Raw genomic sequence first — 27,519 nt, 5'->3', positions numbered from 1 at the left:
GTTCCTGCTCCCCTCTGACCTTGTGCTCTAGATGTTTAGGCTGCACTTGTGTCTCATGGAGGAGACCTTGTGTTATATCTGTGCTCCTGCCTTATCCTTCAGCCAGTTTCCCAGAAGGCCAGGCATGGTCCCTGCTTCCTTCATCCTTAGGCCTTTCTACTTGGTGCAGTGGGACTTGCTGGCAGGCTGCTTTTCCTATAGCCGGGAATACCCCTGGCAGGTGGCCTGACCACCTAGAGTGGCATCGACCCCTCCAGGCTTGAATTCCATGTTGGCACCACAGCCAGGGCATCTGGGAGCCACCGGGTCTGCCCCAGCCCAGGGTGTGCCTCTCTCCGATAGTCATACCCTGATCCCGGTGCACAAGTTTTCAAGCTTGACATAGGTTCGACTTTAGCTTTTGGAAAACTGTCTTCCCTCTTCCATTCAACCAGTGCTTATTGCATAACTGCCTCCCAAAGGCAGTGGTTCTCAACCTTGAGTGTGGTTTAGAATCAGCCAGGGAGCTTGGTAAACAGCCCCACACCTAGCAATTCTGGTCCAGGGGCTCTGGGGCTTGGCCCTTGGGATCTGCATTTTTGATGAGACCGCCTGGTGATTCTGAGACAGGTGCTAAGAGAAAACATGTTGAAGAAATCTTGTTCTTCTAAAAGAATGGTGGCTGTTCATAAGGATAAGAGGAATCTCAGATATGCATATTCAATGCCACAACATACAAGGCAATGTGAGTTCAGCTACACCACTCTTGGATTAAAACAAAAACCAGACGAAACCAAATGTTTCTCTGAACTAGTACAGAAAACAAAGACTCTGGGGTCAGAGAGTCAGGGTCCCCTGAACAAGTCACCTAAAATTTCTGACATTAATGTGTTCTCTTGTCTGCTTACTGGGGATCTTAATTCCTACTTTAGAGCATTGAATGACATATTGTAAGTAAAGCAACCATTTTAACACCCAGGAAGTTCTGGAGAACCAAGGAAGAAACAAAGGTATCGTTTGACAAGAAGTGGGCGCAGGACTTTCTATGCACTGTATCCTTGTCTTCTGAAGGCTGCCTGCAAGGGAGGGGTACCGAGTCCTCCACTTGGGGGTCCCCAGAGGTTCCATGGCTAGTCCATGGTTAGTAGGCTAGCAGCAGGGCTGGAATTCAGACTTAGGTCCCTCTCACTTTAGAGATGGAACTCTGACCTGCTATGTTACTGTGCCGCTCAAAGACACAACAGAGAGAGTCCTTTACACAGCTCCTTTGGGATTTGATCTCCATCCCCTGACTTCGCACTGTAGAGAGATCACGGGTCTGGGAACGAGGACGGTGGCAGTTCTGGCTCCCCTGTTGATGACTATGTGACCTTGGGTAAGCCTCCCCACTCTCTGGACTGAGGGGCCATGACTCTATGTTAGGTCCAGACTATACAGCAGGCTGTTGGGAGTATCCACTGTGCTGCCCTAACAGAAGCACCTGACGAGTTGGGGGGGCAATTTGGCCCTTCCTCATTCCCTACTGCTAGCCTCCGGCCCATTGGCAGGGGCTCTACCTCTTCTTCCCTTCAGCTCTGGGACCCAGGACATGTTTCCCAGGAGAGGGGTGTGAGTAGGAACCCCTGTGCCTCCCGGCAAAGGGTGACATCTGCTTCCAGAGTGGCTGGGCACTGCCAAGGACAGGATGACCATAGATGGGTGATGGTCTCCCTCTGCAATGACAATGTCTGCCATGGTGGGGGGAACACTGCAACACAACAAACACCTGGAAATAACAACACAGGCTGGCCACATAAATCATTGACTTAGACTTATATAGAGAGATTTACTCTTCCTGCCGGGAACATCAGAAACAACCAGATGGCCAGGAACTCAACAAGGTCGGAGCAGGGGAAACCTCAAGGCAGAACTCTTCCTGGCAGTGCAGGGCAGTGGGTAAGAGTGTGGGCTTAGGAGTGAGATGCCCTTGGGTTCTGGTCCTCGCTCTGCCATCCCCTGGCTGAGTGAACCTGGGCAAGTCGTTTGACCGTGGGGGTCAGTTTCCTAATTTTTAAAGTGTGGATAACAATAATCCCTGCCTTGTAAGTTCGGATGAGTGAACACACATGAAGACTGAGGTTTGCCTCACAGCAAGTGTGAATACCTGTTCTTGCCCAAGCCTGAGCTAAGCACACTGAGGGGTTTGGCTGCTTCTTCCTTCATCTACTCCAGTTCTCCAAACTTTTACTAGCAGCTGCTAACTGCTGGCTCGAGTTTTGGGCATTGGGTATACAAAGATACATAAAACATAATCCTTGCCTCAAGGTTTGCAGTCTAAAATTCCTAAAATCGTTGTTGACCCAACCACCCAAATATCAGTACCAGTAATGATGATGCTAATAATCATAATAATAAACACAGCCATTTACTGAACAATTCCCACACACAGGCTCAGTGCTGGACACTATACGCATTGTTTATAACACTCAGTGCAATCCTTTGGGAAACTGTTGAGGGAGACTGAGGGGGAGGAACTGGGGGGAGAGGGGGCTGAGTTACTCATCAAAGGTTCTGGGTCTCCAAGTGGTAGAGCTGGGATTCCTGTCCTGTCCAGGTGCTTCAGCTTCTGATGAAGCTTTCTCCTCCCCAGGCTGCCTCCACTGCACTCACCCCCAGTCCCCCCCCCGCCCGCCGGGCATAACGCTTTCCAGAAAGGCTAGCATTTTCAGTCCACACCACCACCCCAGGAGGTAGGAGCCTTTATTGCCAGACCCATTTTCCAAGGGAGGGAACCAAGAGCAGGTGAAATCATTTCCAACCGTAGCTCAGCTAGTGAGCTATAAAGACATTGCATGTCTTAAGATCAAATAAAAGGCAGCTCCTAGGCTGCTGCTTGGTGAGAAGCCTTTTGCAGAGGCGAAAAATATGTGCAAACAAAACCAACAGCTTTCTTTATGTTCCCCAAAGTTGCTAAAAATGCCTGCGGGTTTGCACACAAGCAGACGCTGTGTTCACAATGCGGTGTGGCTTCTGTCGTTGGCTCTGGCAAGAAGAGACCTGGCAGGTATTTCTCACATCTTTGTTAAACACATACACTAGACAAGGGAAGGAGTTCCAAGGTAGTCCCAGGGTGTGGATTTCTGCCAAGTCTCCTTTTATTTGTTGTTAAGTTGGCGGGGACCGGGGTGGGGGGAGGGGCGGGGGGTAGACACCTCACGGATAAGTCCACGATCCCGTGAAGTAACTGTGGTGTGGTAGAAAATGCATTCCTTGTACTTGGAGTCAGACAGTCCTGTGTCCTCACCTGGACTCTTTTACCTGCGGGCTGTGTGACCTTGGCCAGGTTGCTTAGCCTCTCTGAGCTAACCACAGCTCTGCCCATGTGTAAATCAGGTAGTCCCTTCTGCAGGCGTGGAAGCACCATGAAGGCAGGGGTTTCCATCTGTTACGTTTCTGGCTTCCGGTGCCTAAGACAGTACCTGGCACAGAGTCGGTGCTCTTATTTAGCAGAATGAATGAATGAGTGAATGAATGACTGAGCTGCTCTCTTGGAGGGTGGTTGTCCGATTGAAAGAAGATCATGGATATGAAATTGCTTTATAAACTGCAAATTGCTATACAAAATGAGGATTTATTACTATACAGAACACGGTCTGGGTTCTATCAAATAAATGATTCAGTCAGTCAGCGATTGCATCGTGAGCTTTTCCTTGGGTCTGGCGCTGGGATTCAAAGAAATATGAGACTGGCTTCCTTCCTCCAAGTGCTCATAGGCCAGCAGGAAGATAGACAGGTAAGTCAAGTACTAAAATACAGTGCAGGTGAGCAGAGGGTGCTGTGGGAGCAGATAGGAGACAGCGACCCACCCCGCGCTGGAAAGGGGTAGGTCAGGGAACTTTCTGGAAAAGGCGTTCTGGGACAGTCCCAGTTTCAAATCTGTTGTCAGAGTTTTCCCAGCAAACCTAGGCCTTTGGGCCACCGGGTGTCATGACACACTCTCGCCTCTCGTATTATCATTTTCATTATAGTCACTCCCTGACGTACAATTTCTCTTGTTTCCCCTTGACTCATTACATGGTCAGGCAAAACCCCAATTCTGGTCAAAGGTGGCTCTCACCTACTGTGCTGCTGCACCTGTGTGTTAACCGTGGCCTGAGAAAAACATCCAAACATGCTAATTACTGCCTGGCAAGCTGCTCTGGTTCTCTTCAGTCACTCTCCTGTTCTCAGCTGCTTCAAACTTTCTCCTCTAGCCTGCAAACGCCGCACCTCCTTCCCCATCATTGCTCTCAGCTGAAGAGCTGGCTTCCTGCCTCCCTTGAGGAAACAGAAGCCCTCAGAAGAGAAGTTCCAGGTACTCCCAACCCCATCCATCGTGATGCAGCCCTGAGTAGGGGTGGTCTCACTCTGCCCATGGGCAGAAGCCGAGAGAGACTTCTGGAGGCATAGGACACTCCTCACCCAGGGAATGGCCTCCACCCCTATCTGGAGGTGTGAGAGACAGAGTCCTCCTGTTGACTCACGGGGCACCTGGCAGGGTGAGGCTGGGGGTGGAAAGGTTACTGAGAGGCAGAGAGAGCCTGGTGGGCCGGGCTGTCAGGAAGGGCCTTATGGAGGTGGGGGAGGCATCTAGGTGGACATGGAAAGACAGCAGGGCCTGGGATTGTGAGCAAGCAGCCCCCAGGTGGGAGAAGAGTAGAGGCCATATCTTCCAAAGTCAGAGCCCACATACATGGCCTGACTTAGAAGGTAGTCCCCAAGAGGTACATTGAGAAGGATGCTGGTTTCTGAAGAACACGGGTGATGCTGCCCAGTGCAACCTCTGCTACGACAGAATTCTTCACAGGTCTATTTACTTCATTGTTCATTCTTCTGAGAAACCCTCATGAGAGGCTGTAGCGAGGGTCTCCGCTGGGCACCAGGGGGGATGCATGCATGCAGAAGAGGCAGCTTCTTCCCTCACAATGAACAGAGGAAGACAAAGCCAATAGAAAATCCATCCACTTATTAAACATTGACTGCACGCTGACTGTGTGTGGCGGGCAGTGAACAAAACTGTCCTAACCCCCCGCTGGCATGGAGCTCACATTCCAGTGGGCTGCCAGGGAAGCAAATGAGGGAAGCACCCCATGTGTCAGGAGGGCGGGGAGCCAGAGAGAATATTTGGGCAGAGCAGGGCAGAGAGTGTGTTGGGGTAAGGGCTGTACACAGTGACATGGGGGGTCAGGTAGGGGCTCACTGAGAAGGTGGCCTGGAGCAAGAGTGGGAGGGGACAGCCAGTGAGCCCCTGCACAGCCCCCAGAGGGGAGCACACCAGGCCCAGGCAGGCCACAGAAGCAGCAAGGAGCAGAGTTGGGGGCATGGAATTGGAGAGCAGCAGGGAAACGGGGAGCTGCGGGGTGCCAGGGAAGGAGATAGGTCCTACATGACCTTAGGGGCTATTATGCTGACTCTGGCTTTTATTCTGATTGTTATGGGAGCCACTGGAGGGCTTGAGCAGAGGAGTGACATGATCTGCCTCCTGTTTTAACAGGATTTCTCAGGGGACTGTGCCAGAAACAGCGAAGGAGGACGAGGGTGGCAGCAGAAGGATCCTCGATAAAGACTCAGTGGCAATCCAGGTGAGGTGGTGACATCAGACTGGGGTGGCAGGGGTGCTAAGACATGGTCAGACCCTGACCATCTTTTGAGGGGAGAACCAGCAATCTTTGCTGATGGACTGGAAGGCAGCATGAATGGGAGAGAAGAGTTAAGAATGATTCTAAGGATTTTGGACCTAAGCAAATGACAAGATGGAACTGTCCTTAACGGAGATGGAAAGATGGCAGGAGAAGCAGTTTGGGGGCATTTGCTGAAGTAGGACTGATGGTGAACATGTTTGATGCAAGAGGCCATGTCCCTGTGGAGGTGTGGAGCAGGAGAGGCGGGCTGGAGACAGACCCTGGGGAGCCCACAGTGTACAGTGTACAGACAATATTTGAACCCAGGAGGCTGCAGGAGATCACAGAGAAGAGGGCCAAGCACTGAGCCCTGGGCCTCCTGTGTAGTGTTTGGGGAGGTAGGAAGGCAGGGAAGAACCAGCAAAGGAGACTGGGGAGAAGCCACCAAGTTAGGAGGAGAAGCAAAAGGCTGTTGGTCCTAAAAGGCAAGCTGAGAGAGAGTGTCACGAAGGAGGAGGTGGTGTGTGATGCCACTGCCTGGCTCGTTACGATCCACACTGGCGCTCGGTCATTGCATTGATGGTGAGGGCTCACTGTTGACTTTGGCAAGAGCCCTGTTGGAGGAGGGCTGGGGTGCAAGCCCGACTTGAGTGACTCCCAGGGCAGGGGGGAGGCAAGGATTTGGAGGTGGGGCGTGTCTTCAGCCCTTTTGAGGAGCTTTGCTACAAAGAGGAGCAAAAATGCAAGGTGGAAGCTGGGGGAGGATGTGGGCTCAAGAGAAGTGTGTGTGTGTGTGTGAGAGAGAGAGAGAGAGAGGGAGAGAGAGAACTCGCCAGCATGTTTTCATGCTGATGAGAATCATTAAGCCTAGAGGCAAAAATTGATGATTCAGGCCAAAAAGGAGAGAATTGCTAGAACAATGGCTCTGAGGAGGTGAGAAGGGATGAGATCTGCTGCCTAGTGAGGAGCAGGTGTTTGCTAAGAGCACAGACATGCATCCACCCTAACAAGAGGTCAGAGCAGAGGGGCAGAGAAGCAGGGAGGTGTCTTCTCAGCACCTAGCACAGAGCAGTAGAGACCCACACTGTGTGCAGGATGGGCCCTGCTCTGAGTCATTTACATATATTCACTTCAAATTCTCAGAACAACCCCAGGAGATAAATCCTGTTGTTATGCCCGTTTTACATGAAGAGTACCGAGGCAGAGCACTGTAAGGACACTGCTCTAAGTCACATAAGTAGTAAGAGGCATGGTGTGGCTGATGATGGCTCCTCGCTGTCATGGTACCAGTGGAGGGATGACGGAGGAGTGGGCAGGTGAAGAGAGGCTGTGTAGTTTTGGTGAGGCCAGAGCTGGCATGTGCTCACTCGTTTCTCCCGCAGAGGTGCCTGTTCATTTGTGAAGCACTTTTCAGTCTTTACCTACTGAGTCGGCAGCCGGTATAGGCAGCAGGCAGGGGCTGGTTCAAGTTCCCAGCTTGGCCTTGGTGCAGTCTGGAAGGACAGATTCCTCCCGTGGCTATACATCTTCCACTGACACCTGCAGGGAAGTATTGAGATGGTTCCTCTCGTCTCTCTTGGAGACGCCCCTGGGATTCTGAGCACCTGCAGGGCCACCATCCTCAGGATTCCTGATTAAGGGAGGGGAGGGAGAAAGAAATGGGGGTCGCAATAGACCTGCTTCTGAAGGCGGCTGGCTGAGAGAATGGCCAGGTCACCTCTATCGTCTGGGCCTCAGCCGTAAAAGGCGGGAGAGGCTAGGATGATATCTTGCTTTATGGACTCGGGTGTTCCCTCAGCATACGAGTCATGGGGACTAGACAAGGACAGGGCACTAGGAATAGGACAATGAGCAGAAAGGACCCATCCTGACTTTCTGGATATTGTTATCTATGGGGAAGGGGTGGAGACTGACAATCACATGATTATAAACCGTAATACAAGCCTGGAAGGAACATTCTAGGGTGCTACGAGAGTACCTTTTCCTCAGCGCTTTTGTAATTTTGGGAAATCAGATGGAGGCCTGATCCATGAAACAGAAACTGTCTTTGGTCATTGTTCATCCATGCATTTATTTCTTCCTTCAACAATTTTAGTGAGCGTCTATCTTCGTAGCAGTGGCTTTGCATTTTGCATTCCCAAGGAAAGTAGAAATTAAGGCGAACAGAAAGATGTACACAAAATGGGACTGGGAACCAGTTATTTATTCCACCAAATTGAAAAGAAATTTGACAGATGCTGCTGTGTGCCAGGTACTAGGGACACAGTGTGGCAGGGCAGGAAAGCACTGGGAATGTTCTGAGGTTCCATGGGAGCCATGTACTGGGGGGCTGGGGAGTGAGGTGGACTAGGGTGAGACCCCTGGGGTTTTGAATTTGGCTTTCACCACACAGGATCTGAAGACCCAAGGGGAATTTTGGAAGATTCTGTAAGCTCAGTTTTCTTATCTGTATGTGAAGATCACATTTCTGAGTATGGGGCTGTACTGTGCTAAGCACTGTGCGTGCGTTATTGTTTTGCTCCATGCAACACCCTTATGAGGTAGGTTCTTTCCTCTCTCCATTTAACCGTTAGGGAAACTGAAGCCCAGAAATGAATAGTGCCCCGGACATCACAGTATTGCAGGAGGCTCTCTTTTATTCTCATAGAACTTAGAATAGGCGCCTGACACAAACCTTGGGACCATCTAGCAGAGTGGTCTCCAAACTTTCCTGATTGCTCCTTTCTCTGTAAGTAATATTAGACTTGTCCTCCCTCATCATATTTATTTAGAAACATAGCTGTGTTCTACCAGCAATATAAATAGCAAACACTGGTGAAGACCAACTTCTTGGATCTTGGATAAAATTAAATATACATAGATTAAGGATTAAAATACATATAAATCAAATTGCTGCTTGCCCCTCATTGAGTCACTGAGTCCTCGGAGACCGCTCAGCCAGATTGCTTTATATGGGAGGTCAGTGGTAGCTAAGGCCGTGAATCTTGTCCACATCGTCCAGTTAGGAGCAGACCAGGGAGATTTTTGACCCAGGCCACATTGGACAATGTTCGGAGACATTTTTGGTTGTCATAACTGGTGTGTGTATGGAAGGAAGGAGGTGATTTCTGGCATCTGGTGGGTAGAGGCCAGGGATGGTGTTAAACACCCTACAATGCCCAGAACAGCCAGCCCAAATGTCAGCACTGCTGAGGGTGGGAAACCCTGGTGGAGCCCCTGAAACTTGGATTGAAATTAGGTAAGTGAGTGGTCTCTGCAGCCAGATGACCTGAATGTGCACCTGGGCTCTACCACCAGCTGGCAACTACGGGCACATTACTTAATCCCTGACCTCTAGTGTTTCAACTGAAAAGGGGGTTGTAACACCACTGTGGGGAGGCAGTGGCGGAAAAGAGATCTTTCACTTGTGAAAGGCCAAGGGCTAATTCTCGTCTTGTCCTCCCATGCCCTCCTCCTCAGTGGTCTCAGCTTTGCAGTTGAGGCTGACTCTTTCCCCAGGGTGACCAGGAAGGGTGTGCCGAAAGCCATCAGGATGGTTGAGAGACTCAGAAGCACTCCAGATGCGAAACATCCAGTCTAGTAGGATGGAAAACTTCCAGTGCAGGCTTGAGGTCACTTCAAGAGCTGCAGCAGCATCCAGGGTTGGGTGTGAGCTTTGTGGGCTTGTGGAAGGGGTAAATTCAGTCTGTCTACAGCAGGGTCTGCAGCCTCCTTGCCTCCTCCTGCCCCACTGCCTGTCTGCAACTTGCTGTTCCACTGCTTGGGAACCTTTCCCTTCCTTTCTTCCAGCCAGTGAACAAACTTCAGATGCCATGATGTAGAAACCACAGTCCTGGCCATCGCTGACAGACAGACATGTAACTAGACCCTTATGATCAGTATCCCAGTACAGAGGGGCACCAGGAAGGAGCTTGGTGGGATCTGAGAACGGAGGGAGGGTTTGGGAAGAGGGATCTTGGAGGGGATTCCTGGAGCTGCGGGGACGCCCCCCCACACTCCATCTCTAACCAAGTTAGATGCTTCCACTGCCAGACTGTCTGGAGACTAGAGGTGTCCTATGGTCAGGGACTTCTATTTTGTTGCTGGATGTAGCCTCAGAGACTAGAACAGTGCCTGACACATCATGGGCACTCAATACATATTTGTGGAGTGAATAGTGTTTTGAAAGATAACTGGAAATTTACCAAGTGGGTCTGGAAGGGAAGGGAAGGGCATTCCAAGCACAGGGAATAGAATGAACAAAGACTCAGGATGAGAATTTTAAAGGACACAGGAGGAAACAATGAGGGTCCTTAGTCACCGGAGCCCGTGGGATGACACTAGGGCTGCTCGGAGAGGCTCTGTATATGCATGGCAAGGCCTTCAAAGTTATCTCAGGATTAGAGAATTTGGGGCAAGGTGTAGATTAAGAAGTAAAGTGGAGAGAGCATGACAGCATTCATTCAACGTTTATTGAGTACATAGGAAGTACTGGACATTGGGCTGGCCTCCGTTCTTGAAAAGGTTATTGAGCTAGCCCCGAAGAGAGACAGAGGGGGCGGAAATAAGGGCAGGAGGCTCAGGAGACAGACACTCACATCACGGAACACTTGCACATGTCCTCATCAGGGGGAGGGCCACGAGGGAGAAGGACCGCTCAAAGAGGACTCTGTGATTTTTGACCATGGGAACTGCCTGAGTGCTAGAGTCATGGATGAAAACAGAAGTTTCAAAAGGGAGAGTGTGAGTAGACCAGATGCTGTGTGACCTTGGGCCTATGCCTCTGTGAGCTTCAGTTTTTATTGCTATTATTAACATTATCGTGATTATATACCAGGCAGGTACCGGCAGCTCCACACATCCATTTCATTTAATCCTATAACAGCTCTGCATAGGAGATGTTCTTTTACCAATGGGGAAATTAAGGCACAGAAGTTTCAGTGATTTGCCTAAGGTCATAAAACTAGTAGGCGCTAGGAGAAGTGGCAATATTATTGATCCCAGGACAACTGACCCCAAGCCCATTCCTTTCTCCTTCCACACAGCTCAAAGCCCAGGGGCTGGCCTCCCAACCACCTGCCTTAATCCTGAGATGGCCACACTGCCTTTTGGCAACCATCCAGGGTCCCTAGGCCTGAGCGGGCACAACAGGGCAGAAGCCCATTCCAATTGGAAACCCCCAATGTTGGTAGGACTAGTTTATTCCCCACGGACTATTTCTTCAGTTGAGCCTTCCTTCTTGTAAGCGTGGAATCGTCGCCTAAATGAGGCCGTACCAATCTCTAAAACAGGGGTGATATTAGTACATCCTAGCATCACAAGGAAGATTAAATAAGCATCGTGTGCAGAACACCTGCTTTGTGCCTCTAAGTGCTTAATAAATAAATGTGCAAGGCAGTGGAGTGGACTGGGGGGTGGGGTACGTGGCTCCCTGGAGGTAGGTTGCCTGCATATGGACCCCAGCTCCATCTCAAATTCTACCACCCAGATGACCAGCTGTGAGATTTGGGGCACGTCCTAAGATCTCAGTGCCTTGGTTTCTTCATCTGTAAAATCGGTATAATCCCAGAATCTACTCAGGAGGACAGTAGGGACGAAACAAGTAGAAATTAAAGACACGCAGAGCACTTGGAATGCTCTCTCTTACGTCCTTCCCCACCACAGCGTTGCATCTGGATCAAGCAGAATCCCAAAAGGAACCCTGCCTCACGTTCTCAGACACCAGGCCCTGCGCAGAGAGCAGTTACTGAACGCAGGCTTGGATAAAGAGGAAGTGAATAGCTTGAGAGGAGGCTTAGATTCATTCTTTTCTCCAACATTTCGCTGGGCATTTAGTTTGTACCATGTCCGGCACTTAGTGCTGGGGATGCCTCGATGAGTAAGAGATCACCGTCCCCAAGGAGCTCAAGGTGGAAAACAGGCAAGACAGGAAGTCCAGGGCAGTTGCCATGGAGGCCAGAGGTCATTCCATGGCTGCCCAGAGGAGAGCGAGTTTAATCCTGCCTGGAGGGGCGGGTGGACTTGAGTTCTCCCGGCAAGCCTGGTCCATTAGGTAACAGGTGGGAGAGAGTCAGGAATTCTAGTTAGGAGAAGAGTGTTTGCAAAGATAACTGAATGTTAGCACATTCCCTTGCCTGGTTATTTGCATTCAGTAAGAGGAAGCTGTGGGTTTTATGACCAAAATGATTGATGATGAAAATGATGAAGATAATGACGTCCTTGGGAAGGGCTCAGCATGTGGAGTTGGGGGAGGGGAGAGCCATGGGAGAGGAAGCGGAGAAGGGTTGGGCAGAGTCTGGGTCAAAAGGGGCCCAGTGAGCCAGACCCTGGAGCTTGGATTTTATCCTAGAGGCAGCAGGAAACCTGGGGAGGATTTCAAGCAGGAGAGGCAGATGATGGGGTCTGTTGTAATAAGATCGTACTGGAGGCTAGGGTGAGGTTGGGCCAGAGAGAGAAAAGCCTGGAGTCTGGGGACACATCAGGAAGGTTAACTGGCAACACTGTAGCTGGTCTCAGCAGAGAGGAGGCCCTCGTTTACCTGGGACCTGACCTGAGCTGCTCCACATCCAGGCCTGGGGGCTACCAACTGAGAAACACACATGGTGGTATTGATTGAAGTGTCTATGCTTCGGAAAGGGAATGACATCCAGTGACTTATCAGCTGTGTCTAGGGATGAAGGTTGGCAACCTAATCTCTCTCTTTGCCAAGGCCCAGGGGAAGCCAGAGGGCCAGGATCCTGGGCCTGGGTGTGGGAGGCAGAAGAATGGCCCCTCCAAACACTTCTACACTCAAATCTCTAGAACCTGTGAATATGTTACTCGACCTGATCAAAAGGACTTTGCAGATATGATTAAGATAAAGGTCTTGAGATGGGGAGATCATCCTAGATTTTCCAGGGCCTCATAAAAGGGGGGAGGCACAAGGGTCAGAGTCAGCGGGAGGAGATGTCAGAACAGAAGTGGAGATCAGAGAGAACATACTACGTTGCTGGCTCTGATGACAGAGAGGGGGCCTTGAGCCTGGGCTGGTAGGCACCTCTAGAGAGCAGAAAATTCAAAGAAAGGGACTCTCCCCTTGAGCTTCCAGAGGGGACCAGCCCTGCGAACACTTGGCTATAACCCCGTGAGACTGATTTGGATTTCTGACTTCCAGAACTGTACCAGGTTGAAGCTGTGTTGTTCTAAGCCACTGAGTTCATGGTAGTTTGTTACAATGCTTGAGCTCATACAGAAATCCAGAAGAGGATGGTCTTCTCGTAGGTCCATCCCAAGGCTAGGACTAGGTAGAGGGAGGTCATTGAGGAAAGCTCTAAACCAGGTTTGTTGACAGCGCCTGGAGCAGAGGGTGGATTGGTGAGTGGATGATGTGTGAATGCATAGCTGAATTCTAACAGCTGACAGGACAGAAGGCTTGCTCGGGGCCAGCCTCCGGCCTCCCCGCCAAGTGCTCTTGCCGTGTTATCTCATTTCAGCCTCTCAATAACCAGGAGGAAATTGAGGCACAGAGAGTTTCAGTAACTTGCCTGAGGTCACACAGCAATCAGAGGGAAAGCTGAGACCTGCACCAGTCTGACACCAGAGCCCAGGCTCCTTACCTTGCACTGGCTCCTAGCATGAGCAAGTGGGTGGTGGGTGTGCATTGTTGGGGTGTCTCTTGAGGGAAGCTGTGTTGCCGGCAACCCAAACTTCTGCTTCCCCAAGGTGTGTCGTATGTTCCCCTTTCAGGATGGTGGTAAAAGAAGGGGAGTTTCCCTGCCTTGTAGTTTTCTAAGCAGTGCCTGGTGTGTGTGTGTGTGTAAAATCCCTTGGCTGGAGCTTTCCATACAAGGGAAATGACCCAAGATGAGACATCAGGAAACCAGGTGTGTCTGGGCAGGGTTTGACCCTCAGTAGTTCTGTAGCCTTGACTTTATTGTAAGCTATCTGAGTAGGCAGGGATATTTTAGAGATGGGGAAACTGAGTCCCAGAGTCATTACTTGTCTTGTCCAGAATGGTTTCTGTTTGGGGCAGTTTTGTCCACCCACAGGGGGCCTCCTCATTGTAGACTGTAGAGCCAACAAAAGAGACACAATGCTTGTGTATAATCACGTTCTGCAGTGGTGTCTGGTGCAGCTCTCCTGGTCTGCCTCATTCAGAGATGATGATAAGAATTCCTAGTGTAGACACTTACCTGGCTGAGTGACCACAGATAAGTTATCCAACCTCTCTGTGTCTCAGTTTCCTCATCTGGAAAATGGGGATCACTTATGTAGAGTGCTTACAACAGAGTTTGGCCAAAAAAAAAAAAAAAAAAGTGTTGACAGAGCACTGAGTGGTTAGATGTCCAGGGCAGACTCTGAAGTCACCATGTTATTTAATGGTTGGGTGGCTCCTCCAGGGACCATATCAGCATAGAGAGACCAGATGGTGGCCAGAAAAGACTGGTTCCTGACCCCCACTCTCATCCGTATGACTTGGCAAAGCCACACAACTTTATCTTTAAAGAAGCCTGAAGGGTTGCTGGAGGGTCAGTGATGAGGCAATGTCGGGTCCCCTGAATGTCAGGAGGCCACAGCTGTTATTATTGATGGTGGTGGTGGCAGTGTTTGGTCTTGGTTCTGCCCCTGCCTCCCGGCGGCTTTCAGAGACAGTACTATGCTCCCTGAAGTGGTTTTGTATAATGGGGGTGATGGTAATCAATCTGGGCGTAGTCTAGTTCTGTCACCACCTGACTAGCTAGCTAGTGACTCTGAGCAAGTCCACGGCCCTGCCTGGGCACCTCTGTACCTGCAGGAACAATGAGTCTTCTGGCTCTGACTGCACATCTAAGATGCAGGGCCCCTGGAGGAACCCCGTTCATCTTTCAGCTGAAGTGCAAAGAGACAGTAAAGATAATACCCAACATTTCCAGAACAGGGACAACTCACTTGGCTCAAATCAGATGCTGGATCCTTTCTGGTTGTCTTTACCTCTCCTCGGTCCTTCTCCCCAGACGTTACATAGGAATTCAGAAACATAAGAAGAGAGAGTTTGGTCACATCTGGTTCCACCTGTCCCTACAGGTGGATACGTGGAGATGGAGCAAGGCAGCCAATGTGTGTGTGGGGGGGAGCTAAAGGAATCTTCACCCCTTGGGAGCCATGGCTGAACTTTCTCTCTGGTCTCCCCTCTGGCTTCACTCTGGCACAATGCAGAGACACCCCATAAATGACCATGCCCTCCCATAATATCCATGGCCCCCAGGCACGGGGGTCGGACAGCATTCCACTTGGTGACCTCACCAGGCCACTGAGCCAGGAATGACTAGCTGGTTTCACTGTGGAGGGGGTGGGAGACAATGGTTGTTTCTTAGTTTGCTCAGGACCACACACACATATACACACACACACACACCCTGACCTGCTGACTCCGGAAGTCCTGCTCTGTAGACTGCCCCACATCCGTCCCCTCTCCTTCCTGGCCCGTCCCACTTACTGCCCCCCCATTGGTGCCACGCAGCCCCTCACCCCCAGTACGTGTCTCCCACCACTGCCTTACCTCTCCAAGCCCCTTCTTTAAGGTCCTGTTCAAAATTCCCCTCTTCCCTCCTCCCTTCTACAAACACTTCCTGGACAGCTTCTGTCTCCGTCCAGGTCAAACCTTTCCTGCCGGAAAGGACAGCATGGCTATGAAGAGTTGACACTTACTGACACCTGCCATGTGCCACTTACCATGCAAAGCATTTTACATGCATTATTTCATTTAATTTTCTTAGGGGCAAGTACTGTGGTTACCCCATTTTGCAGATGGGGAAACTAAGGCTTAGAAACGTTAGGCAACTCAGCCAAGGTCATAGAGTCAGGAAATGGCAAAGTGTGGAGTCAAACTCCAGTCTTTTTGAGCCTAAAGCTTGTGTTCTTTGCCACCCAGTTTGGCCTCCTGTCTTCTAGCCCAGATGCCCCTCACAGACCGGCCCTGTCCCTTCCAGGTCTCCTCTCCCATGGCCCCTCCTGTTACTCACTCCAAGTGACTTACAATGCACGCTCGTTCCTCTGAGCCTTTGCACATGCTACTCCTTCTGCCTGGAACACCTTTCCCTTTCTTTTGTGCCACCAAAAGCCTGCCCATGTGTGGCTCTCAGCTCAGCAGCCCTGGCTCTGGGAGTCGCCCCTTGAGGCCCTGCCTGCTCTAGCCTCAGATTGATGGAGAGATTCCCCCTCCTCTTTGCTCCTGCAGCACTGGCTGTGGTTCTCCTTGTGTGGGCTGCAGTGTGCTCCAGGCTCTGGGTGGCCGAGTCTGTGCCAGCATCCAACTGGCTTCGCCACACATTTACCAGGCACCCATTACATGCCAGGCACTGGGCTGGGCTCTTGGGACGCAGGGGTAAGCCAGACAACTGTGTCTCAGCCTTGGCAGGACTTGCAGCCCGGTAGGGGAAACAGGTCAGTGCTCAGAGCCATAGGGAGGGTTGAGTTCTGCTGTGGGGCAGGATAAGGGGCAGGCTTTGTGGAGCAAGCAGTCGTAAATGGAGGTAGATTTAACCAAGCCATGAGGGGGTTAAGGAGGAAGACAATGTTTCAGGTAAAGAGAACTGCCTGTGTGAAGGCCCAGGGGTAAGAGAAAGCCGAGTGCTTAGGATATCAGAGATTGGCATAATTAGAAAATGCAGTGTCCAGAGCCAGTGTTCTAAGACCACTCTGGAGAGCCAAACTCCATCCCCTTGACCACAGAGGGTTGCGTGAATCCTGCCTCTATCTCCCACTCATCTGTGGGTTCCAGCTGGCTTTGAGGACAGTCTGGCATGGCAGTTAGCAGCCTGGCTTGCAGCCAGCAAACTTGGGCTTGACAGTAACCTCAGCAAGCTGTTTACCTATTCTGGGTCTTCCTCTCATTTTTTAAGTGGAAATAATAATAGCCACCACCTCCTAGGGTTTGGAAGAGGACTGTATCATTTAACAGCGTGAGCATGGTCTCTGGCACATAGGTAGAGCTTAATTGTGTGATCGTTGCGGTGATAACAATCGATAACATGTTATAGAGCATGCAGTCATTATCACTTACTCTTATCATCATTCTATTATTGGATCTGAGTCATCGTCACCTCTCATGTGGGTGGCAGCGCAGGCTCCTGTGGCCTGCCTAGGTCTTGGTCCTGGGGAGGAGCAGGGAGGATGGGTGAGGTCCAGGCTCATAGGACAACCCCTTCCGCCGCTGTGCAGGGGCCAAGGTATGAGATGTCTGGCCGTGTGGACTGTGATGGCCAGGGTGCCGGACACAGAATCTGGGTGCTTTGTGGACACTCTGGCCTGGCTGGGAATGCTGCCTGTCAGCCAGGCTCCCTCTTCCCCTTACATGGCATTCTCTTTCTTGGGGAAGAGCTGACCCTCTTAGGGTTGGCTGTTCTCATTCTCCCTGCAGGATGCTGGGATGCCTGCTGTGTCGGTAATTCCTTTTTGTGGTCATTCTCATCCAATTAATTTTCTGCCCTCTCTGCCTGCTCATAGCCCTAGAGGGCTAACTCCTGAGAACTATATCACTCAGACTCCTTAGGTTCTAAATTCCAGCTGGATTTAGAGGGCAAAAGTGCAGCTACAGCAGAAGAGTGCAGTGTGGGAGGAGACAGGGTAGGGGTCCATCCTTCTCTCCCTCCCCTCCTTTCTTCCACAGTTCTGGCATTGGCTGTGACTGGCATGGCCACTAGAGCACATTCCTTCTATTCCCCTGACCCCTAGAGGTGTACGGGCTGCCTGCTGCCGTAGCCTGGGCTGTCTCTACCTCTCTTGCTGGTTTCCTAACCCTGCCCTCCCCTCCAAACAGAGTGTTGTCATTAGATTCTTTGCAGCTCAGCCCTTTGGGGTGCATTTGGTTCATGCTATGATTCCAATCCATACTCTTATGGAGGCTTTCCATAGTTCTTCAAAGAGACCCTGCCCTAGCCAAGAGCAGGGCACTGGTCTGCTCCTCTCCTCACCTTCTCATTACCTTGGTTATTTTCTAAGAGGGCAGGTGGAAGTCCCATTTGGGCATCTGTTCTGGAGGGACTGGAGCTGCCAAGCTTCCAGAAGCCCTGCTGGTCTGCCTGGGGGGCTGCCGAGGAAGCCAGGACCCCATCATGTAAAACCTTGAGGGCCATGGGGAAGATTTGGTGTTTTATTGTTAAAACAATAAGTCCCAACAGGTTTTAGGGCTGGGGGTGCATAATCTGATTTAGAATTATGGAGGGTTTATCTTCTGAGTGGTTCTGGAGGGTTGAGCATAGACCCAGGGAAGATATTTGGGATCTGAGTGTAGTTGTTCCCATGTGACATTACAGCGCTGCCACCATCAGAGACCTCTGCCACCTCTACCATGAAGGCTCAGGGGATCACCCTTTCCTTTTTTTTTTTTTTTTTTAAAGATTTTATTTATTTATTCGACAGAGATAGAGACAGCCAGAGAGAGAGAGGGAACACAGTCAGGGGGAGTGGGAGAGGAAGAAGCAGGCTCATAGCGGAGGAGCCTGATGTGGGGCTCGATCCCATAACGCCGGGATCACGCCCTGAGCCGAAGGCAGACGCTTAACCGCTGTGCCACCCAGGCGCCCCGGATCACCCTTTCCTATTGTGTGCATAAAACTGTCACAGTGGGCCTCTGTGACCTCCTCTTTCTGGGGTAAGTTCCTCGGCCTGGCCTCGGGGGTCTGTTCATTCCCTCGCAGGCCTCAGCCCAGCAGGGGGCTGGCCAACCCTGAACTGGTTGGTGCTCTCTAGTTCAAATGCAAATGCATTTGAAGGCACATCCTATGATAACATTATCAACTGTTGGCAGAGGTCTAATATCAGATCAGCCTGCAGCATCTTGTGAAGCAAGGGAAGAAAGCAAACATCTGCAAAATGTCTGCTCTCTGCTGAGCGACTTTCCATATGCACCAGCCCTGGGAGTCAGCAGGACTGTCCCCGTTTTACACTGTGGAAACGGAGGCGCAGAGAAGTCCTCTCACTTGGATTAGTCACCCAGCTATGAGTGACAGCGGGATGCAAACCCAGCTCTGTGTACTAAAGACGTGAATGGAGAAACATGCTATCAGATGAACAGGGCCAATCCTGCTGAGGAAAGTTGGCCAGGAAAGGTATATATATATGTATTTTAATTTTTTTAAAGATTTTATTTATTTATTGTCAGAGAGAAAGAGCACGCACAAGCAGGGGGAGAGGCAGGCAGAGGGAGAAGCAGGCTCCCTGCTGAGCAAGAAGCCCAACACGGACTGGATCCCAGGACCTGGGATCATGTCCTGAGCCTAAGGCAGTTGCTTAACTGTCTAAGCCACCCAGGCACCCCCAGGAAAGGTATATTTGAAGAATAAGAAAAACATTAAAAATTCAGCAATCACGATATCTAGCTTTACACACTTCGTAGACATCAACCATCACCCACTGGCGCAGTAGAGGGGGCACCCCGCCGAGTCTCAGTTTCTCTTTATTAGCGGCAGGACTTTGCACAGCCACTTCCCAGCTGCCACCTAGTTTCAACATCCTTCCCCCAAGAAGCCTCCTGGACCTCCCAAGTCCTGGACAGGTGTCTCTTCTGTGTGTCTGTGTGTGTAGTTCCTCGTAATTGCCTACACATGTGCGCACACACGTACACGCACACACGGATATGTGTCTGTGTATATATAGAAAGCCCCAGGAGTTCCGGAGGCACCTCAGGGAAGGCCCGGGAGCTTGCTTCTATGGAGAAGGTTGCCATGGGGGGAGGGCCCCGAGTAGGAAGGGCCGATGGGTGAAAGCTCCAGAGAGACCATTTTCAGACTCTCTTCAGAATCAGCCTAAGGAAGAACTTTCTAGTAGTGAGAATTTCTCCAGGGGGCAGCAGGCTGGGAGGATGGGAGGCAGCTTCGGAGAGACCTCACTTTGGGTGGAGAGGGGTGTGGGGTGCACCCTGCATCCCGACAGGCTCTTACAGTTCTGGGACAGGAAGCTACTTCGGAGAGACCTCACTTTGGGTGGAGAGGGGAGTGGGGTGCACCTTGCATCCCGACAGGCTCTTGCAGTTCTGGGACAGGAAGCTTTGCTCTCGTGACAGAAACTGCCGTCGAGTAGTTCCCTACAAAGGGCTTGGCCCATGCCATATATGAGCTCATGTAATCTTTTTATCAACTCTGCAAGGTAGGTGTAAACTGGTTGATGGCTGAGCAAACAAGGGTCAGAGAAGTTATGTAACTTGCCCAGTAGGAAACAGCAGAGCCAGGACTTGAATGTAAGCTGTGTCTGACCCCAGAGCGCTCTCTAATAAGCCAGCTGTCCCTACTTCCCCCAGGGTTTAGGCTCTTCCAGCCTCGCCCATGTCACCGGCACAACTTAGTTCATTTTATTTCATTTTCACGTGCCTGTTTCCCAGGGTCGTTACCTCTTTGATGTTGGAACTTGGCCGGGAGGCCAGGCCATCAGATTACAGTCTGATCTGAAGAGTGGAGGCTTGGCCTGGGTCATGGACACTTCCCAGACTCTTTGGTCCCTTTGGGGCCTCCCTTCGTCTCCTTCCAGAAGGAAGCCATTGATGACCAGCTTGTTACCTCTGGACATATTTATGGACACACGTGGCCCGGGAGGGGGGAGCAGGTGACACGAAGCCTGGCAGCCGCAGCTGAGAGGTAGCAGAAAGGCCTGTGGCTTTAGTTTCAGGTCTGATGAAAGGAAAGGAAAAACAAAACAAAACAAAAACATAAACCCAAACCCAGTGGGCTGCCTGCCAGCAGCCTGAAACATTGTTCGGGCCAAAGCCCATGTCGGCCAAGAGGGAAATTACAGGCCTGCAATGAGAGACAAGTCTGCAGAAAGCTCTTAGGGTTGTGCTTGGCGTATGTTTGTTTGGCCGCATGTGTGTTCGTGTGGACCTGTTTTTCAAAGCGTGGGTCTCTTTTTTATTTATGTATTTAGCTTTCTAAAAAACAGTGTGGGAACTGTACTTTAAATGAGTTTACCGCTGGATGGTATTTGGGGCAATTCCATATAGTTCAGTCAAAGCCAGCTGGTATTTACAGACACACGCCAGGCGCTGTGCAAGGCACGGGGGCTCTGAGGTTGCGGAGGGGCTGCCGTCCTGAAGCGCTCCGTGTCTGTCATAAGAAAAGAGACACATGCGCAAAGGAGGATCCCCGGCTACCCGGGGCGGGACCATTTCAGCTGGCTGTAGCTGGGACCTAAAGGAGGGGAGGTCTTAGCTCTTGGCAGAGAGGGGGCCAACAAGGGCCCTCCCAGGCAGGTAAAGGTGGAGAGGGCCCTTGCAGGTAAAGAGAAGAGAGCTCATGGGGGCGGGGGTGGGGGTGGGGGGAATCTCACCAGAAGGTCAGAGATATGTGACTTGCCCCACGTCCCACAGCTGGAAAGCAGCAGCCCGAGAATTTGAACCCAGATACCTCTGGTTGCATCCCACCTCAGCCAAAACCCCTGAACATGAAAGCCCTGTGACTTGGCAGGAAGACTGTATCTAGTGTCTTTCACCCCTTCCCATCCCTAAGGATCAGCTGAGTCGAGTCTTACATCCCCAGTAAGGCTACTTTAATACCTTAATTGATTTTATACCTTAAAGTAAGTTAATACTATGATCCGGCTGAGTTCTTGGAAAATATATGCCTCGATATTGCTAGGTATCATTTAATAGAGCTATGCATTTCTCTTCAACAAGATAAACAGAGGTACTCATTTATTTGTTATCAAATAACCATCTGTGATTTCTGTGTCGTGACTGTGTTCAACAAGGGAGGCAGGAGCAATAAACTATCTTTGAGGGCAGAAATGACTTTAAATTCCTTTTTATTTCCCAAAAAGGACTTAAGAAATACTTGCAGAAATGGCCTGGCTTGGTTGTACTTTTTTGTGGAGTGTGTTAGTCAGATGTTGCCACAACAGTGCTTGGTAACAAACCACCCAATGCTCAGTCACAACTACAGGGATATTTTTCTCACTTACAGGTTTGAGGGTTGGCTGCCTTGGGCTCAGGCTTCAGGCTTGGTGGGGCTTCCAGTCTTTGTGTCTACTCTGTCTCTTCTGGCGACTACTGAAAAGTAGCCTGTGATTGCTCGTCTCATGGTACCTGAGGGAGTGAGCAGACAAGAACATGAAACAGATGATGCCTCTTGAGGTCTCAACCCAGAGCTGCCATGCTGTCCTTTCTAACCATGTTCCTTTGCCCATGACAAGTCAGATGGTCAAGCCCAGGGCAGGGAAATATATCTGCCTACCCTAGTGGGAGACCCTACAAAGTCAAATGGCAAAGGGTATAATTCTAACATAAGGAGAGCATGAGGAATTGGAGAAAGGTGCTGGGCTTCAGAGGTAGACTTAATTCTTTTTTTTTCTTCAAAGATTTTATTAATTTATTTTTACTAGAGAGAGAGAGCATGAGCAGGAGGGAGGGGCAGAGGGAGAAGCAGACTCCCCGCTGAGCAGGGAGCCCAAGGCAGAACTCATTGAGGACCCTGGGACCATGACCTGAGCCCAAGGCAGACACTTAACTGACTGAGCCACCCAGGCGCCTCAGAAGTAGACTTAATTTCAAATTTGAGTTACCATTTACCTGCTTTGGAGACTAGGGAAATCACTTAACCCCTCTGACTCTCTTTTCTTCTCATACTGAGTGCTTATAATATGCCGGTCACCAAGCTTAGCATTTTAGGAACACTGCTATACGTAAGGTAGGTAAGGTAAGTTTCCAATGAACTTCGCCCAAGGAATAGCCAGCTGATATGACCGGCTACCAACATCCAAGTTTCAAAGTTCATTGTTGGTTAAAAAAAGTAAGGCTTATTATTAGCAGCAATGGGAGGGCAACCACACTTCCCAGTCACATGTCTTCAGGAGGAAGGAACTAGAAGCCAAGCTTGGATGGTGTTGGTGGTGCAACATGTTTTGTGTGGAGGCAGATTTCATAATTGCCACGGCTGTCAGGTGATGCCGAGACCTCTGCTCCCCAGATATCTTTCCAGTCTGAGGCCAGGTGCTCTGACATCACTGGGGAAGGACTGCTGGCAGCTTTGTGTAAGACTTGATTCATGCATCGTGGAAGATACTAGCAAGAGTAAATCTTGGATCAGACAGACCTGATTTGAATCAAGCCTGAGCTTCTGACTGGCTGGGTGGCCTTGCCCCCAGCAATGCTGTTTCTTCTCCTTGCACTACCCCTCCTTCTCAGGGCCAGCTTTCTGCCTCCATTTCTCTTCATCCCGGGGGCCTTCCCTGACCCTCTCCAGCCCTCTGCTCCCTCAACATTGCCAGACACCCCCAAGCCCTGCACTTGCGTTATCCTAATTGTTTGCTTGATTACCCTCTGCCACTAGAATAAACACACTGGGAAAGTAGGCCCTGGCCCTTGTTTCCCACTGAAATCCTACTTCCCACCATTGTGCCTAGGACATAGCAGGCCCTCTATGAACATTTCTTTATCTAATGAATTCAACAATAAATCACTAAAAACGGGCTATTGCTTCATAATCTTTATATCATGGATTCATTATTGTCTGTGCTATGGAAGCCACGTGACTCTAAATCCTTGCTACTCAAAGTGTGGGCCTTGGACCTGCCTCAGCATCTCAGTGCCACCCCCCCTCTCCTGACCTACTGAATCAGAAGCTGCATTGTAACTAGATCTCAGATGATTCATATACACACTCAAGTTTGAGAAGCACCACTCTCAACAGCTTTAAGCAACTTTTAGAAGTCATATCTGACTGCACAGTCTTGCCTGGATATTTTCAAAGACCGCCACAGCCTCTAAAGCCAGTTGCACTGGTAGGACCAGCTGATAGTTTGAAGTGCACAGAACTTGGTTATGCTGTGCATTTTACAGATGAGGAAGCTGAGGCCCAGAGGAGCTAAGTGATACCCCCCTGCCTCAGGGCTAGTGAGCAGCAGAGCCTGATGCTTTGTCTTCCAGTCCAGGTTCAAGTTTAGAGCAGAGGAACTCTAGATGAGATGCCAGGTGCCTTGACTGCAAGGTCACATCTCATATTCCCATGGTTAGTGGCAGAACTGGGGTCCAAACCCAGTATGGCTCATTCCCAAACTCTGAGATACCTGCTTCCCCTAGACCAACTCCGAAGCCCTCTTCCTAATAATGGAGGAAGCAACTTGCCCCAGGTCACACAGAGAATTAGAGGTGCTGCTACACATACAGTGTCTCTCCCTGAGACCACACCACCTGTCTGCTCTCTGCATCACCATGGGAAGGGGTTTCCGGAGAGGGTATCAGGGCTGACAGCTAATCCCCAGGAGACCCGGGCTTCTTATGAAGCTGAGTGAGCCACTTTGGGGGAGGCTTCTGGCCCCACTTGGAAGTGCTGTTTCTGTTTAGTCTGGTCTGCCTCCAGGGGCAAGATGATGAAACGGAAGATTGCCTTGGACAGCGTCTTTCACTTGTGTGCCAGTCTGTCCCTGTTTTCCTTTTGTTGGGGGGTCTTCATAACTGGGCTGAAACCTATGAGACAGATATTGGAGGGAAAGAGAGATTATGTACAACTCAAGTTGCAGAAAAGGAAGAGTCAAGGGGACAGGATGGCTTCTGCAGAAAGCCAGGTGGAAAGTCCCTGTGTTCTCGAAGATCGGGGAATGACAGTCTTAGGAAGATTCTTAGAAAGTCTTTAGCAATTGCAGTGAATAGCTAGGTCAGGCCTGGGTTCCAGTCTTGCTCTTGGCCTCTTTCCACTGCACAACATTATACCTGTCATGTAGCAAGTATGACACTGACTTAGGATTGTGATCTTAAGAGGAAATAGTGTGTGTCCTATGTCTGGTCCAAAGACAAGCAGTAAATAAAGGGTGTGTGTGCGTGTGTGTGTGCGTGTGTGTGTGTGTTGCGTATTTGTCCCCTTACCTCCTCATTTTCTTTTTTTTTCTTTTTTAGAAGGGGGTGTAGGGAGGGGCAGAGGGAGAAGGAGAGAGAGAATTCCGAGTAGGCTCCCCGCTCAGTACAGAGCCAGACTGGGGCTAGATCTTACAACCCTGAGATCATGACCTGAGTGGAAATCAAGTCACATACTTAACCAACTGAGGCACCCAGGTGCCCCACCTTTTCTTTGACCTCCTCATTTTGTAGACAGAGGACTGAGAGCCAGAGACAGAAGTTGTGATATACACAGACTCATGGGACTTAATGTCAGAGCCCAGAGTTGAACACTTGTCTCCAGCCTCCTAGGCCAGTATTCTTTATCTCACATTATAATAGTAAGGATGAAATTTGTTAACTAGATTTCTAACTTCTGGGCCATGGAAGCATAAAAATCGATAATTTTCAGAGAGCATATGGAGAATACACTAAAATAAAATTGTTCTTCAAGCATTCCAGCATCTAAAGCGACCATTTCTATATGGTTAGGGCAGTAGGCATGTGGTCGGGCTTGATCCTTTTCACTCAGGGGACAGCTAGACTCAGCACTGTCCTTACCCCCACTCCCAAGACTGAAGAGTCTCAGCAGGGTGTGAGCCAAGAGAAAGTCAAGGGCGGAATACAGGCACACTTGTATGGGCCCTGGAGACAGCTGGGGCCAGCTTTATCTATGAGATAAGGACTGTAAATGTACCTTATAAACCATGAGTTATCTTCAGTAATTCTGTTCTTACTATAAAGGAATATTCCAGAAATGACTTTATCCCTCACTGGTCTCTGAGACCACATTAGAGGCTGAATCTTTTACAAACACATTGATAATTTATGTCACATAATGATATAATGATGTAATTTGTTAAGCATGTCACTAAATTTATAGTTTCAGGAAATCAACACTCATAATTAAGATTCAGAAGTAGGGCCATAAAATCCTTTGTTGCCTTCTGAACCATCAAGGCAAAGCCCAAGCATGGCTTCTGTCAGCTCACTGACCTTTAGGTGTTTTTTCAGATGACTCCTTCTCAGTGTGGCCTTCCCTGGCCACCCTAACTAAAATTGCAAACCTACCACCAACATACTCTATCCCCATTCCCTCCTGATTTAGTTTTCATCTTTACACTTGATATCACATAGCATGCTATGTATCTTACTTTGTTATTGCCTATGTTCCCCACTATTTATTTAGCAATACCCATATGCTCTAAATGCTTTGCAAATGCCAGCCTATTCAGTCCTCATAACAACTATAACGGGAGATACTACAATTTACCCCTCTGTACAGGTGAGGAGACGGAGGTAAAGAGAAGTGAGGCAATGTGTCCACAGTCACACAGGATGCTATGGCAAGATTAAGATGTGATCTCAGGTGTCTGGCTCCTGAGTCCTCACTCACACCCCACCACACTGTTCCACCCATAGGGTGTGAATACACAAAGGCAGAGATTTGCCTATCTGATTCCCAGTGCCTAGAATAATGCCTAGTGCACATGGCACCCAAGAATTACTTGTTGGATGGCTGCTTAACTGGGACTTACACTATTCCACTGTTTTGAAAGCCCTTCATTCACAGACACTATGTGTAGACAGCCACTCTCCAAGCACCAAACATCTGGCTTCTAGGAAGGCAGTGGGGCAGGTGGAAAGAGCACGGGCTTTTGTGTTACATAAGAAGGGGATCACAATCCTAACTCAGTCAGTCACAGGTGTAATATTAACTGATCTTTGTGACCTTAACAAATTCACCTAACCTCTCTGAGCCTTGGTTGCCTCCTCTTTAAAAAGGAGAAAACAGTGGGTTCCTCATAGAGTTCCACATTATAGTGAAAGTTCAGTGCAGATAGAAGGCCAGGCACAGAGCAGGTACTCAGGAAACATTAGTTCCCTCCTGCACTGGAAGGGATGGAGAAAAGCGAAGTGAAACTCCATCTTCCTTTTGCTGAGTAAGCTCTTACTTTTTGCGGAATGAGTATCTTAGGGTCAGCGTATGGGGAATGCAAAGAGGATCAGGAGATGGAAAAATTTCACTTTTCCCTTCTACAGCAGTTAAGACTGGAACGACTTCAGTCAGGTCAATAGCATATTTCATTTGATTCTCAGATAAAGCCATACTGACGTCACTTTTTTTTCTTCTGTTACCTTATTAAATTTGGTTGTCTCTAACATAAAACACTGGCTCCTCAGAAGTGGTTTCCATCGTATTATTGAGCAGTCAGGAGGATTTCGATCTATCTCCCACCAGAAAACAAAGTCTGCTTTAAATTAGAACAAAGTTGCACATCTGAACAAGTTAGAGCAAGTTTCCCATTCTTCCTAATTTGTAGGCTGAGCTTTTAAAACTCTAAATATTTGTCTTACTTTTAAGACTGTTTTCTTCAAGTCTTAGTCAGAGATTCTGCTGTGAAACCAGCTAAGAGTCCTGGGCTCAAGCAAACTTGGGTTGTGGTGCTTGGAGGTTGCTTCTGCTATCTGGATTTGGCAAGTGCCTTGATCTCTGATTGCACTGGAAACTTCCAGAAACTGCTTTCAGACAGAGGTATCTCCTTCTGTGTGGGGCGGTTCAAGGTCCAAAAACCTCTGGCACGTGTCTGGTCTCTTTCCCAGACTCTTCTGCTGCTCACGACGTGAGCACTGTGGTGGCAGCCATGTTGAATTCCTTCTAAATCTCTGCATATGCTGTTCCCTCTTCTTGGAACACCCTTCCTTCACCTTCTCTGAACTCTGAGATCTCCTACTGAATCCTCAGGACTCGGTGTGGTTCTTCTTCTGGGAAGAGGCCTCCAAGGGGCCTGTGGTAGCCAACTCTGTGGGTTTTTTTTTTTTTTCCTAGCAATTAGCCCCTTTCTTATCATCTTTAAATGTTCTTGTTTCTCACTGGGCTGTCCTTCAGAGTAGGAGCAATGTTATTCGTTTAAATATCTTCAGGTCCTGGCATGGGGCCTGGTCTCTAGCAAGTGCTCAGTGAACAACAGGTTTAAAGAAAAGCACTGGAATTTAAACGTTATGCTGACGTGAACAGGGAGCTGGGTCCTTAGCATGAAGAGCAAGCAGGAGGGTGAGGGGTGTATGGAATGCTCTTTAGAAGACCCCTCAGACCGGTCTGGTTCA

The 27,519-nt window shown here is 49.7% G+C and overlaps 1 long non-coding RNA gene across 1 annotated transcript in view; it reads left to right on the top strand.

Moving 5' to 3' along the window:
- Positions 1-27,519, top strand: part of LOC121102087 — a 291,047-nt gene that overhangs the window by 13,572 nt on the left and 249,956 nt on the right. Inside the window, exon 2 of the long non-coding RNA XR_005834157.1 lies at positions 5,492-5,579. This is a non-coding gene — a long non-coding RNA (uncharacterized LOC121102087). The remainder of the gene's footprint in view (positions 1-5,491; positions 5,580-27,519) is intronic.

The sequence above is a fragment of the Ursus maritimus genome, unplaced genomic scaffold (genome assembly GCF_017311325.1).
Source record: "Ursus maritimus isolate PB19 unplaced genomic scaffold, ASM1731132v1 scaffold_12, whole genome shotgun sequence".
Lineage (NCBI taxonomy): Eukaryota > Metazoa > Chordata > Mammalia > Carnivora > Ursidae > Ursus > Ursus maritimus.
Note: the sequence above shows the minus strand (reverse complement) of the source record. Positions and strands in the feature narration are given on the sequence as shown.